This window comes from Electrona antarctica (genome assembly GCF_951216825.1).
Source record: "Electrona antarctica genome assembly, chromosome: 3".
Lineage (NCBI taxonomy): Eukaryota > Metazoa > Chordata > Actinopteri > Myctophiformes > Myctophidae > Electrona > Electrona antarctica.
The window spans coordinates 38,067,271-38,082,743 of NC_136808.1; positions in this window are offsets into that span (position 1 = coordinate 38,067,271).

Below are 15,473 nucleotides of genomic sequence, written 5' to 3' on the forward strand. Positions count from 1 at the left end.
TATATAATGACACTATAAACTATACATATACTATACTATACTATACTATACTATACTATACTATACTATACTATACTATACTATACTATACTATACTATACTATGCATATGTACTATGAAGTGCTATGACTACATACAATGCAATTATTGTGCTGTCTACATGCTAAGTCTGTTTCAAAGTCTAAAAAGTGCTATCTAAGGGGGTAGGGTAAGTGCTATGGGCCATGATGGAGTCTGAAAAGGTGGGTTTTCAGACTACGGCGGAAGATTGGGAGTGATGCTGCAGTTCTGATTGCAACGGGAAGTGCATTCCAGTTTTGGGGCCAGAAGGGAGATGAGGTTGGAGTGTGGAGCGTTGTCCCGGCGTTTTTTGTGAGGGTACTTCCAGCTTTCACTTTCACCTTTCCCCCTTACTGTATATGTTTATTTTCCCTTTTTACCTACTTACATCATGATTTCCTGTTTTTATATAGAAGTGTATATTTGTACGTAAATAAATGTTCTGATGAATTGCAAATGGTGGACCCTGTTGTAAACAAGTGAAATGCTTTATCAGTGTGTCGTCCACAGCCTTTCTATTGAGTTGTGCTTTCAGGTGAAATGTACCCATTCTGCAAACTGTTAATACATACATAGCCTCAATCAATCAATCAATCAATCAAAATTCTATTTATACGTCTTTATTCATCTTACTCATCTTTATTTTCTTACTTGTATTACATCCATTATTACCAGTAAGATGTCTATAAGGGCGAGAAGCGTGAACGCATCCGCCTCGTTGATGGCAGACTTCAGATGTCTGATGTCACGAGACCTGGGCACCATATAGCCTATGGGGGCTTTCCCGTGTATGGGGATTTTGAGTGATACACTGACGGGAATTGCACGTTTTCATGGTAAATGTTGTTCCAATATGGAACAAGCCACACCAACATTTCACTGCTTGTAACCTGTATGAGCAAGTGACAAATAAACCCTCTCGAATCTCTCTTGAAACTATAATAATGGCCTGTATGCAGGTTAGCTCAACCGTCTGGGCACTTATGCTGCTGAGCCAGCCTGACAGCGTGCCACGGGTTCGACTCACGATCCCGACGACCTTTGCCGCGTGTCTTCCCCCATCTCTCTCCCCCGTCAGATTACTTTCAACCTATCAATAATAATAATATAATATAATATAATATCAATAATCAATAAAGGCAGAAAAGGCCAAAAAATATCTTGAGAAAAAATAAATAATACAATGAGAGTTCTGATTCTCTTGGAGGTGTGGATAGCCTGACAAACCACTGTACAGACTCACAGGTGTTGTTCCCTCCCAGCAGAGATACCCCTTTCTTCCCTCTCCCTCTTATGCGCTCTCTGTCTTTTAATCTTTTCATGTCTGTCTGTCTCTCGCTCTCTTTGTCTTTGTCCATCTATCTTTCCTTCACAACATGCTCTCGGTCATGTTGTGTTTGGCATTGGTCTAACTCTGGCTCTAATACAAATAGACCAGCCACAGCAGTTTGCCACATCAATGCTGCTGGCCAGAGAACTGGTGAAAGGAACGAAAGACAGCCAAGGCTTCTACCTGCTCATTCATCCAAGCAACTAAAGCAAGCAAGAAAGAAAGAAAGAAAGAAAGAAAGAAAGAAAGAAAGAAAGAAAGAAAGAAAGAAAGAAAGAAAGAAAGAAAGAAAGAGAAAGAAAGAAAGAAAGAAAGAAAGACATTAAAAGATTACTTTTTGGTCAAAATTATTAAGTTCCACAAAACATCAAATTTGTGGTTTTATGGGCACCTAATGACGCAATGTCAATATTGTCAGTGTAATTGCAAATTATTTTATTTAAACAATATTAGTAGTTTGCCATGTCACAGTCTGTCATGTCAATCAAATCCAGGCAGACTTGGCATTAAGTCCTATACCTCAATATTCTGTTACAATGCTCTTTACTTGTGATTCACAGGAACATTCTTACCCTATTAGTAGCACTAGCATGCCATGCTATCTGCTATTTTCAATTCATGTTACTATTATTACACAGGATATCACACTGGGAAAATAAGGACATTTCCTGAAAGAACAAAAGGTGTTCCCACACGCTTCAGTCAAAGGTCTCTTAATCTGTGCTTACATTGTGCAATTTACTCTGAGCTAATTAAGTTATGTAGGGGGGACACGATAATGGTGTCATTGTGAGCGACTGTAATGATCTGTCACCTCTGCTGTGACCAGCTGCTGGAACTGATTGACTCTGACACCTCTGTTTCTTACCACAACCTTCAAACACACAGGAAGGGAGGATGGATTTAACTCCAGTTTTTGCTGAAAATAATATTCAGCAAAAACAGGCTATAACATTCACATGAAATAGCAGAGCATGTAGATTTTTCAGAGAAGAGATAATGATGAGGGGGGAAAGGAGGGTGCCAAGCATATACCCCTGGGGGACCCTGGTCAACAAAGTATAGTAGTATGGTTTAAAGATTAGTCAGGTGAAAGATTTTGTCAAGATTTCACAAACATTGGTACACATGATCTCTGGACCCATGTGATAAACATACTGTATGTAAGCAAAGTTTTTGATAGTCCATACCGTTTGTCCATAATAGAATAGTGGGAGGGGCTTATTTGACAAAAAAGTCACAAACAAAATGTCCAGTCAATAAAAAAATTGAATCGAGGGTTGTGTACTCAGCTAACCGCCAAAAGCGTTTCCACTTGACCCATAGGCACCACAAATGCACAAAATGTTACCATTGTATGCAAAAAACATACGTGCGTACGCACGCAGCACGCACGCACGCACGCACGCACGCACGCACGCACGCACGCACGCACGCACACACACACACACACACACACACACACACACACACACACATGATGCCTATGCAGAGACATTCCACTCCACTGACATAAAGCAACCAGCTCATACCACAGATGTGTGACTCATGCGCAAACATGGACACACGCATGCACACGCTCATGCGCATGCACACACGCACAAAAGTGCAGACCACAGACCACTTTCTCTTACATTATCCATGACACTAAGGCAGCTTTCAGGACACACGCATGCACACGCTCGTGCACACGCACACACGCACAAAAGTGCAGACCACAGACCACTTTCTCTTACATTATCCATGACACTAAGGCAGCTTTCAGTATTCCCAGTCCAGACGAGCAGGCAAGTAGTAACACACATGCACTCTCATAAATAGATGCATGCACAACACGTGCGATCATCAGTGCTTGCATTTCTGTGTGCAGCGTGTGCCTGCGTGCGTGCGTGCGTGCGTGCATGCGTGCGGGTGTGTGCGACTGTGCGTGCGCTCGCACACTTGTGGTATTATTGTTAATATCCCTGCTTAAAAGGGCTGGCAAGCACAGGTGAGCCACATCACCTAATGGGAAGTGACCCACCTTGACCTCTTTTTAACCGGTCATTAAGCAAAAAGTGAGCCTATAATGGGTCCATTTTGGGTCACCTTTAACACTCTGTGTGAGAGGATTTTACTGGGGGTTTACTGGGGGAGCGCCACTGGGCCTCACCAGTAGAAGCAGTATGGTAATAACTGTGGGGCGGCAGACCACTATAGTAGATGACTGCATGTGTAAGTAAAGGCACGGTCGCGCAAACACTTTCATAAACACCAGACGCGTTAGATGCATAGAGTTATAAAGGATAGAGGGCGCACTGCCCCGCCCACTGCTATTCATTTCGATGGAAGTTGCTCAGTGGCGTTTTGAAGCAACCGGAAGAACTTCAGCATTTTTTCGATTTGGGCACCAAAATGTGGTGCCCAAAATGCGGAAGTGCTCAATGTTAAACCCCAGCTGCACAGGGTTCCCTTGTGCTAAATGCAGGGGGCCGCCTGCAGTTCCAGGTATGACCACTACGTCTCGTGGCTTCAACGTTGGCCAGCCTTTCTGGGGGCTTGGTTAGATCCCCGCCCTGTTCACTTCCATTCCGTTGGAGGCGGAGCAAATGGGGCGGATCGAGCATCCCGCTTTGAGGAATCTGAAGTCTGACGTGTGTGAAGCCTTGGGTTCAATCCAATCTGCATGGGAACCCATCTGCAAAAATAGAAGGAAACAAACAGCGCCCTCTGCTGTTTTATTTTTCTATTTGAATTTGACAATAGATAATTCCAATATGGAATGTGGATAACAGGATGTTGGCCCGTTTGGTCCGCCCCCAGCCCTCCTCTTCCTGTGGGGTGCCTATGTTTTCATTCCAACTAACAACAAGGTAGCCTGTACCTTCTGAATGACCCTGCTGACAGTAGATTCAGTAGCGCAGCTCAGAATCTGTTCTTGAGAAATTAGGTTCAACCAGAGTAACTGTCCCAGAACGAGAGACAGTGGTTTCAGGTATAAACTTAAATTATATTAAATATGGTTTTGGTTGTGCAACATTTATGATCATACTTGGATAAAAAGGTTGATTTCATTATAATAAATAGAATTGAAAATGGCAATAAATATGTTAAAAGAATATATCACAAGGTAAAAATGCACCCTATGCAAAGGGAGTCACATGATGAAAGTGTCACGTCACTCACGTGACGTCACCTATCAGTAAGGGTCAGAGGTTGAACTGAGTTCCTGGAAAGAAGTTGCATTGTTTTGGGAACGTCAGAGAGAGAGACGATATTAATTAATCTGCACATGGTTCAAAGGCGCACACGGTACATATTCTTTGTGATTTTGTTGTGTTGTGTTGTTGTGGATTGTTTAATGTTGCTGTAATGTATAACTGTGGAATTCGTTTGATCATTTGAATGCACATGTATGGACTCGAAACTGAACAAATGTTATCATTTCTTCATTATAGTTTTCATGGTGTCTTGGTCACTGGAGGAGTTGAAAGTCGCATGGAAAATAAAACCAATATCAGACATCTGTATGATGCGTGGACTTACTTGAACCTGTACAGCTACACAGACCCTAGAGAGAAAGTGGGATGTTGCCTCTTGTAGTTCCAAACATCGGAACTTCCTCCTTCCATTCAAGGAAACTCAAATTCCACTACCCAAAACCTTGGCCACTCGCTCACTCACACTCGCTCACTCCAGCATGGCGGTGTTATAGTGAAATTGCTGACCTGCCAGAATATGTGACCATCTTGTGGACGTACTTCACATAACTTACATGGATGTCTTTAAATACGTGGCCTAAATACCACTAGGTTGAACGCTCATAATAAACAAACTGCAACGATTTACATTCAGACACTGACAATTATCTGTGATTGTCAACACAATTGTCACATATTTCAGCAGGTCACCAATTTCACCGTAACACCACCATGCTGAAGTGAGCGAGTGTGAGTGAGTGTGTTGTGTATTTCCACACAACTAAACTCACTAAACTAGAGAGAACTCACTGGAGGAGTTGAAAGTCGCATGGAAAATAAAACCAATATCAGACATCTGTATGATGCGTGGACTTACTTGAACCTGTACAGCTACAGTGAAAACGTAACGCCCAGCGTGGTTCACAAGAAAACGGCATGCCAGCGTGGTCCCAGAGGGATTGAGAGAATGTAACACGGCACGCCAACATTGTGGTAAAAGAGACTGACAGAAGTGGAACATTACCAACGTGTCGCTGTTTCACGGACGCAGAGAGAACGTCCGACGAAAGAAAAGACAGTACGCTTTGAACAACTGAAGCTGCAGTGGCGCGGTCACCAAGAGAGGGCAGCGTCGATCCAGTGTACACTACAGCTCCACAAAAGACGTTGTTATCCAAGCTCAAGATTGCATCATCATTCCAGACGTCAAGGTTTGACGGTGAAAATAGTTAAACAATTGACAAAGAAAATTAATAACAAAACAAACAAACAAAAAGGTTATAAAGGAAATGTATGCATAAGAACAACAAATGATGTTGCATTGCTATAGGCCTACCTTCTATTTTTGTATGTGTTTGACAGTTATTTATAGCATTGATAATTGAAATTGCTGTGACCAGAGTGCTTACAAGGTTTATTTTGAGTAAGGTGTACACAGTTTTAGTTCGATTTGTACTAAGTTGCACTTAAGAGTTTGAGTATTTACTATAAGTTGATGGTATATACAGCAGGTTATACAACAGAATTATGCCTGGCCAAGATGAGAAAGAAATGGAGTCTCTTCAAATAGAATATAATAAACTAAAAGAACAACTTGAAACAGAATGTGATGATAAAGAAAGAGAGAGCCTGGAAACACTAATAGGTGAAATTCATGCTAAACTACAAATACTCCAAGTCTCAGAAGAGGAGTTTACCTCTACATCAAAACAAGCCGAAACACGGAAATCTAGTAGAGTGAGAACGTTAACTCCAAAAATGCAGGAACTGAAACAGCAAGAGGTTTCCAGAATGGAGGATAAATTTGGCGCTCTGTATGATGTTTGGAAGGGTTATGTGAGATTTGTACGTGCAAATCTGGAATTTGAGTGCCTGGACAGTGACTTGTCCGAAATGATGGACCGGGTTGAAGCGTCGGAAACACAATTGAAAGATGCGTATAATAACATACGAGCACAGTCAACACCTTCTACTGAGATTAGGAGAAAAATAGATGGCTGTGTAGCCCTAACAAGAGAGCTGATGGAGCTCATGAAATTACGCCAGGGAAAAGTAGGATTGGAGTTTAATACTGAGGAAGAAATGACAAGACTCGATGCAGTGTTTGACAAAGAATATGCCCAGTCCTTAATAGAGTCTACATCAACTAAATCTACTGTTGGGAGGCAACACTCAAAACATGGATCAGAACACTCAAATGTTTCAGCAAAAATTGCAGATTGTGCAGCAGAATTGGCTGCAAAACAAGCAGAAATGCAGATGGAGGATGTTATTGCTGCACAAAAACAAGCTATGGCAGCACAGCAGCGAGCTATGGCAGTAGATATGGCAGCACAGAAACAAGCTATGGCAGCACAGCAGCGAGCTATGGAAGCAGATATGGAAGCAGATATGGAAGCACAACAACAAGCTATGGCAGCAGAGCTTAAAAAGCTAGAAAATCAGAGGGATGTTCAAGTACTAGAAGCAAAGCTTAAGGCATATTCTGAAGCGGATTCAAGTGAGGGCTGTGATGAGAGATCAGCTCGTAGCAAAATGGTCATTCTTCAGCCAGTACTAAAAAATGAAAGAACAGAAATAAAAAGCAAAAATAAGACAGACATACAAAGTGCAAGCAAGAAAGAAATAAAAAATGAAAGAACATGTAAGGACTCTGTACGGTCAAATAATACCAACAACGAAGTGTCATTAGTTCAAGCCCTTCATGACATAATGGTGCTTACCAGACTGCCTGCACCTGAGCCCTCTATCTTCAGAGGTGACCCACTGAACTTCTTAGAGTGGAGCGTGAGCTTCAAGGCATTAATTGAACGCCGCTGCTCAAACACAGCAGACAGGCTCTTTTATTTGCAAAAATATGTCGGTGGAGAGGCACGTTCTGTGTTGGAGGGAAGCTTCTTCAGGAAGGATGAAGAAGCCTACGATCAGGCATGGGAGGCACTGAATGAACGCTATGGCCACCCCTTTATAATCCAGCGTGCCTTTAGAGATAAACTGAAGAACTGGCCAAGGATTGGTTCACGAGAGTCAATTAAATTAAGACAGTTTGGTGATTTTCTTAAAGCTTGCAGCAACGCCATACCACATGTGAAGGGGCTTCAATCGTTGAACGACTGGGAAAAGAATCAAGAGATGCTCCACAAACTCCCTGATTGGGTGACCTCTCGGTGGAATCGCATAGTCTCAAAATGCCTGAAAGAAAATGAGGATTACCCTAGTTTCAAAGAATTTGCAGAGTTTATTGCACAAGAAGCATATATTGCATGCAATCCAGTGAGCTCCTTACATGCGCTGAAACATATGGAAGAGAGGCAATTCAAAGACATTACGCACCCAAAGGCAAATGTGTTGGTCACAAACTTAAGTACCAGAGATGAGCCAAAAATGGCGGCAAAGACACACAGTGCAGGAGGGAGTAGTTCGGAGGACACTTCTGAAGACGAGGAAGTAAAATCTCCCTCAGCATCCTCAAACACAGTCAAATGTATATGCTGTGGAGAGAGCCACTTCATCTACAAATGCAAGACGTTCTGTGATAAGTCTGTTGAGGATAAGAAAAAGTTCATATTTGAAAATAACCTATGTTTTGGATGTCTTCGAAGAGGACATGTATCGAAAGACTGCAAGCAAAAGGCCACTTGCAACATATGTAAGAAATACCATCCGACACCCCTTCATGAAAGGTTCCCTCAGTCTGGAAGAGGAGATGGAAGTCTCGAAGGAAGAGAGCCAGTATACGTACAAAACGGTACCGGAGCGTGAAGTGGACAATAAACATGATGTGCCGATACATGCAGATAAAGACATGAAGGAGACACCTGATAGAAGGAGATTACATGTTCACAAGTTCATATCCAACAACAGAGAAGTGTTGGAGTCAAGTCCTGACAGTAAGCAAGCCAGTGGAGTTTCAGAGGTGGATCATGACAAGCTCCTAACCAAGCCAGTGGTGGGAGTAAATTGGAATGTGAACAGTGACACATTCTCCATCTTAGAGAGGAGCCAACAATGTGGTTTAATATTTGAACTAGTGTACCTGCAAATATTTACCTGTGTGGAGGGAAGAAAAGGGAAAAGTGTTTCATTTCTTACCTTAAAAGTCTTAAAAGGATTAAAAGTCTTGACCTAAGAGTTAAGAGGTCGGTTCAGGAAATTACTGAATTTATTACAAATATGTAAACCCTAAATTGCAGTAATTGGTGGGAGTGTAACTGTCCCAGAACGAGAGACAGTGGTTTCAGGTATAAACTTAAATTATATTAAATATGGTTTTGGTTGTGCAACATTTATGATCATACTTGGATAAAAAGGTTGATTTCATTATAATAAATAGAATTGAAAATGGCAATAAATATGTTAAAAGAATATATCACAAGGTAAAAATGCACCCTATGCAAAGGGAGTCACATGATGAAAGTGTCACGTCACTCACGTGACGTCACCTATCAGTAAGGGTCAGAGGTTGAACTGAGTTCCTGGAAAGAAGTTGCATTGTTTTGGGAACGTCAGAGAGAGAGACGATATTAATTAATCTGCACATGGTTCAAAGGCGCACACGGTACATATTCTTTGTGATTTTGTTGTGTTGTGTTGTTGTGGATTGTTTAATGTTGCTGTAATGTATAACTGTGGAATTCGTTTGATCATTTGAATGCACATGTATGGACTCGAAACTGAACAAATGTTATCATTTCTTCATTATAGTTTTCACGGTGTCTTGGTCACTGGAGGAGTTGAAAGTCGCATGGAAAATAAAACCAATATCAGACATCTGTATGATGCGTGGACTTACTTGAACCTGTACAGCTACACAGACCCTAGAGAGAAAGTGGGATGTTGCCTCTTGTAGTTCCAAACATCGGAACTTCCTCCTTCCATTCAAGGAAACTCAAATTCCACTACCCAAAACCTTGGCCACTCGCTCACTCACACTCGCTCACTCCAGCATGGCGGTGTTATAGTGAAATTGCTGACCTGCCAGAATATGTGACCATCTTGTGGACGTACTTCACATAACTTACATGGATGTCTTTAAATACGTGGCCTAAATACCACTAGGTTGAACGCTCATAATAAACAAACTGCAACGATTTACATTCAGACACTGACAATTATCTGTGATTGTCAACACAATTGTCACATATTTCAGCAGGTCACCAATTTCACCGTAACACCACCATGCTGAAGTGAGCGAGTGTGAGTGAGTGTGTTGTGTATTTCCACACAACTAAACTCACTAAACTAGAGAGAACTCTCTAAACTAAAGCAAACTGTAGTCAAAACCTTACATCATCAAAGCATCAAATGATCAGATGAAGAAACGCAGGCAGAGAGAGTTTTCCTCGGAGTGTTGGTTCGACCATTTATTCAATCAAAGGCAGAGTCCAGAATGACAATAGCATAGCTTCCCCGTAGGCCCTGGTCGGCCCATGGGAGCACAGCAGACTGACTGTGTGGCCAGCCAGCCCAAGACTACTAGTTTAACATTGCAGTAACGAGACAATAGTACTTTTGCATAGACGGAGTTGAATACAGGGGTGGAGTCTGAAACTTTACATACAGATCAATCATGTGGCATTTGGTCTCTCAGAAACATCCAGAAGGTTTCTTGAGGCAATAGAATGCTACATTTCTCCCAGACAATGCAGGGTACTTGGGCATCAGCAGCTATCCCGCCTCTAGTTGCTGCTGATTGGCCAGGCCGTTTTGTGGCCGGGCATCAAGTCTGCCTGAGAGTTCCCAGATGGGAGCAGGAGGGGGGAACCCAGTGTACTCTCTGCTGCCCCATCTGGTGGAGTCAGGTTAACCGGCAGTCTCCTCTCTCATGAATCACATTAGCACAATGACCAAAATGTATAGTCTAATTATTGACAGAATATTGCAAATATGGCTATGGACTATATCCACGAGACCTCATTCCCCCATTTCAACAGACTCACCGTCTGTTGAATACAAAATGTATATAGTCCATATTCATAACTGTTGCACACCCCCCTTTGACCCCATCACAGCCTAACACACATTAGGAAAAACAACAGAAAGTGACACATTACAAAAAGTTCCCAAAATAGTTACACCTGGATTCAAATTTCATGTTGTCGTTCTTCAAATGATTCCTCTTACATCCACACAATTTCATCAATGTACACCTTGCATCACTTTTCAACACATTAAGACACTCATAATTCCGCTGTCTGTAACTTCAAATCACTTTTAAAACGAATTTCACATAACCACATGATCAATGATATAAATGACTGCACTTAATACACATACTGACATTAAACCACAAACACAATTTCGTCTTAACCCCTTTGTTTCACTTAAAACACCCACTTTTATGGAATAATTATTGACCTTCAATCTTAATAACTAAACACCCAGTTTAATATGATATTAAGAGTAAAACATAGCCGATAACATTCATTTTCAAATACGTTTTTTCGGACATGTTTGATAATCCATTTATATTTTGAAACTAATCCTTCCTTCGCTTGGTCTCGATGCCAGTACGCGGCGATCTCTCCCGTCAAATGCCCGTTTTAGGTAACCTTAAGACTTAAAGAAGAGCATCTATTGCTACCAGGTTACTTTCCTCACGTTTAAAGGCCAAAGTTTTCTCGATAATAACAAAAAAAACCTTGCACGTCGTGGCAACTAACTGCCTTTAGTTGACTCTATTATTGCAAACTAAATTTCACACAAGAAAAGAATAATCAGCTTTACTGATTCCAAGACGAATTACAATCTGACGCGTAGTGATAGGAGCACTCTCGTCCGACTGACTACAGCCACATCAATTGTTTCAATAAAGCTAAAATTATTTAATCATCTCCACATTTCCCCATAGGCTCTATTTCTTGAATCAACTTTTTAACTAATTTAATTTCGACAAAACACAGACATCAACATATGCCTATACATGCTGAATAGACTTACATTTAGACACACTTTTTGAATACAGATAAAGACTATTGAATCTCTCCATCCGTTATTAATAAAACTTCTTATAATGTTGCTCTTTTCATTGTCTCTCACCTCATGTCCGTTTCAGCCATGAGTGGGTCAAACAGGCTGCATAAAGTTGCAATATCTTGCGCACCGCACCGTCGCTCTGCTTCCATTGTCCTCCCTTGCCCATCCAAACACAGCACCATACTCCCCCCTTACAGACATTATATGAATATGCAATATCACATAATGACTGAAAAGAAAAATATGAACGCTTGTGCAGCTACAGGCCCGGTTGAAACACAGACGTGACGCAGTACGAACTTGCAGATCCGTTGTATTGAAGAATGAATGAAACCGCGGTCGCAGTTCGTGACCACCTCGTCGCTGATGAGATTAATCGAGCTGCGCGCGCTCCTCCTGGTGCACGGTCCGCTGTGACAAACGCTCTCGGACCGCCGCTCGGTCGGGGACTCCGGTCGGGTCGCCGCTTGGTGAAGGCCCGTGTAGAGACGCCTCCTGGACCCCGGTCGGGGCTGCTGCTCTCCGCCGAGACGTGAAGAGATGCAGATCCCCCGTCGACGCGCTGTAGTGGAGGCCTGCTCCACTCCGCCTCGTCGCCGAGTCCAGGCCGATGTCTGCTGTAGACTGAACGCAGGTTTCCCGAAAAATCAAACTAACCGCCGATTGCCGAAAATCAGATTGAATTGTCCAAAAGTCCGCTGGTTCTCTTTCCAGTGGCCAGGAACATTTATTCCAAACCAACAGGACCGGGTCGGCGCCACTATGTCGTGTATTTCCACACAACTAAACTCACTAAACTAGAGAGAACTCTCTAAACTAAAGAAAACTGTAGTCAAAACCTTACATCATCAAAGCATCAGATGATCAGATGAAGAAACGCAGGCAGAGAGAGTTTTCCTCAGAGTGTTGGTTCGACCATTTATTCAATCAAAGGCAGAGTCCAGAATGACAATAGCATAGCTTCCCCGTAGGCCCTGGTCGGCCCACGGGAGCACAGCAGACTGACCGTGTGGCCAGCCAGCCCAAGACTACTAGTTTAACATTGCAGTAACGAGGCAATAGTACTTTTGCATAGACAGAGTTGAATACAGGGGTGGAGTCTGAAACTTTACATACAGATCAATCATGTGGCATTTGGTCTCTCAGAAACATCCAGAAGGTTTCTTGAGACAATAGAATGCAAAATTTCTCCCACACCTCACACAGCCTCAAACACTTTGAGACAATGCAGGGTACTTGGGCTGAAGCGATTGCTCTAGTCTAGACCGGCAGTCTCCTCTCTCATGAATCACATTAGCACAATGACCAAAGTGTATAGTCTAATTATTGACAGAATATTGCAAATATGGCTATGGACTATATCCACGAGACCTCAAGTGAGTGGCCGAGATTTGGGGTATTGGAATTAGGCTTTTCTGAGGGAAAGGTCGGTCTGTATGCCGGGGATGCGCCATGACACTTTCATGGGTGGCAAACCTTACACCGGAAGATTGACGAAATACATGGCAGTGAATGGAGCCGGCTGGACCAGCTCGTAAATAAACACCATGTCACGACTATGGTTGTGTGTGTTTATGAGTAATTATGAGTTATGAGTGTTATTTTGGATTATAAATATATATGTATTGCTAATATTATATATATATATATATATATATATATATATCTACAGAGGCAGGTATCGTTTCTGTCGTGAGGTATCGCAAGATTTGGTTACCAGACAGGGAATGGTAGGCAGTCTTGCAATACATACTTGAAACGTACTTTGTGCTCTTTAGATACCTCTATGAAATTACACAGTGCACACATCGACACGGCAGAAAATAATGTGTTATATGTCATTTTATTTTCCAGAATCAAAAGACTGTACTTTACAAAGGTCTCAGTCATTCAGAATAAAATAGTGTTTGTTCATGAGCTGGTCACCGGGCTCTCATTTACTCCAATGCATTCCACCAAACTTCCGGCTGCATTTTGGCTGCCATGGTGCGACAAATCTGCCAGCTTGAATTTCATGATAGGGAAAATTACATCATTACCTTCTTTTTAATATACCTTAATTCCAGTCTTAAAATGGGAGTCTAAGCTAGTGATGAATTGAAAATGGAGGACCATGGAGAACCCCTGGAGATTGGTGAATCTTGACTGGGTGCAAACCAATAGTATAGAAGCAGTGTTCGTTGACACCACAGCAGCCATTTCACTTGCAGTTTTCTCTTAGTAAGCCAACACTCCAATGTAACTAGACACCAGAAAATCAATTTTCAAAAAATGTCAAAGCTTTTAAAAAATAAAAATGGCAGAGCTGCATTACAAGCTCACACTGCTATTTTTGTGAAATTTGCAATTTTGTATTTGTAATGTATGATGGAAACTGACATATTTTAAATACCGTAGAATAGGACCTCTAAATGATGACTATCAAGACAGACTAACTATCCAGGCGAGATCATTACCAGCACTTGTGTAAATTATTAATAACTATAGCTTAGTATCAGGGTACACGCTAAATATGCAGAAGTGTGAAGCAATGGTCCTCTGGTTCATGTCTGCATGCAGAGAACAGAAAAATGAATATTTATGGTAATGAGACATGGATAGAGTTTAATATTTGGAAATTGTGATACCGCAAAGTAACAAAATTACATTATTATATGAACTGAATAATATTATAGGAGCTACAGCTGTCTGGAAGTACAAATGAGACAAAATCTGAATCAGTGGAGAACTATTCTGCTATCATTGTGTGTAAGAATAGACACAATTAGAAATGTACGTTTAAACTGAATGTTGAACATGATTCATGTCCAGGGCTCTAAAGTAAACTATATAATGAAATGTTGCATAGCTCGAATAAACTGATTCCATGTACTATGGCTTTAATGCAAAAATGGAATTCAAGTTTGTATGTTTAAAGTTTGCATGACTCAAGTTAATCTGATTAACTGTCTTGCTATGGGCCTGCTCTTGTAAACTCATTGGGGGGATTTAGCATTGCGTTGCCTGATGCCGTAGCTTTGAAAAAAAGTTTTTCTATTCATTAATTATCAAATGATTTAAAGCTGTACAAAGTATGTTGTTATATGCATCTTAATTTATTGTAATGCATGTCATTTATTGTGATATAGGTGAGAATTTATGTGAGCATTTAATGGGATGCCATTTATTGTGATGTCAATCAATTACACCTGTGTTGTCAATCATCTAACATATGTAACCTGTGATGTCAATCATCTAACACATTTACACCTGTGATGTCAATCATCTAACAAATTTACACCAGCGTTGTTGTAGCCTGTAGCCACCCATGCAACACCACTGGTTTTGTGGCAATGACTTCAAACCGCCACAATAAAATGTAAGGTTTTCCTACAGTCAGGCACATTTGATATTGTGTGTGTATGGTAGAAAATATTGTGTAGTTCAGTCAGATAACTCACAAATAGATGTAACCAATATTTATTATAGAATAATAAACATGTTTCTCCCTGCTCGGCACAATTAAATTCCATCATTAAACATTAAAGGCGTAGTGAAACGGAAATGGTGGACATTTTATTTTGAAGTTTCAGACGGTCTCAAGTTGAAACACCGCTATGAAGTTTCTGAACCAATCAGAGCGTCGCATCCCTTCAGGGGATGGGATGGTAGCTAGGGACGGGTAGCTATGCTACGCAGGACAGCGTGTGGATGTTTGTTTACAAATCAGATAGTCGGCCAGCTTAACCAGTTTACTCTTAATGTGGCTTATTTCTACCCTATAATGTTTTCAGATACATTGTTTTAGCGTGATTAAGTTGAAACCGAGTAATACACTCTCTGGATGTTATCTAGAATGGGAATAAAAACGGAAGATTTCTGTAATCAGTAGCAGCTGTGCAGCCTGTGCTGGACGGATGCGGAGATATGGGGAATTAAACTGGTGAGCT